Source organism: Macadamia integrifolia, unplaced genomic scaffold (genome assembly GCF_013358625.1).
Source record: "Macadamia integrifolia cultivar HAES 741 unplaced genomic scaffold, SCU_Mint_v3 scaffold3619, whole genome shotgun sequence".
NCBI lineage: Eukaryota > Viridiplantae > Streptophyta > Magnoliopsida > Proteales > Proteaceae > Macadamia > Macadamia integrifolia.
This window is the reverse complement of record NW_024869660.1, coordinates 6,752-7,428: the sequence shown is the minus strand read 5'-3', so window position 1 is coordinate 7,428 and position 677 is coordinate 6,752.

The following is a 677-nucleotide window of genomic DNA, read 5'->3' as shown; positions in this document are numbered from 1 at the left end:
TCAAGTGGGTGGGTGCACCCACCTGTCCGCCCACCTGAGGGCCAAAACTTGGGATTTCGACAGAGTTCGGGCCTGGCGCGAACCCCACCCCTGGCATACGATGTAGTATACGTATATACCTTAATATACAGCTACAATACCTGCTTTATCTGTACATGGCCTTATGGTAGGTGCATGTACACGGCTTGGGCACTCCCGTCTCTTCTGGCACTGGCTCGGACTTGTCGGGCCAGCCGGTGTTTAAGGTCACCCTTGCCATCATAGCCCATAAGGAACCCGCTCTAACTCCCTCTGGTTCGGTTCCTGCATGGTTAAACCGGGTCAACCGCGTAATCGGATCGGGTTTAAGAAGTAGGGTATTACAAATGAAGTGAGAGGTCAGGCTAACTGACTAAAGTCCTTAATAAACCACTTGTAGAAGCCCGCATGCCCTAGAAAAGACCGGACGTCCTTATCAGATTGAAGAGGTGGTAAATTATTAATTAAATCCACTTTGGCGCTATCTACCTTAATTCCTTCCTTGGATATTACATGGCCTAAAATAATACCAGATTTAACCATAAAATAACATTTCTTCCAATTCAAAACAAATTCTTAGATATGCACATTTTCAAGACTAAGGAAAGATGATGAAGACATTCAGAATAGGAATTCCCATGAATTGAAAAGTCATCCAT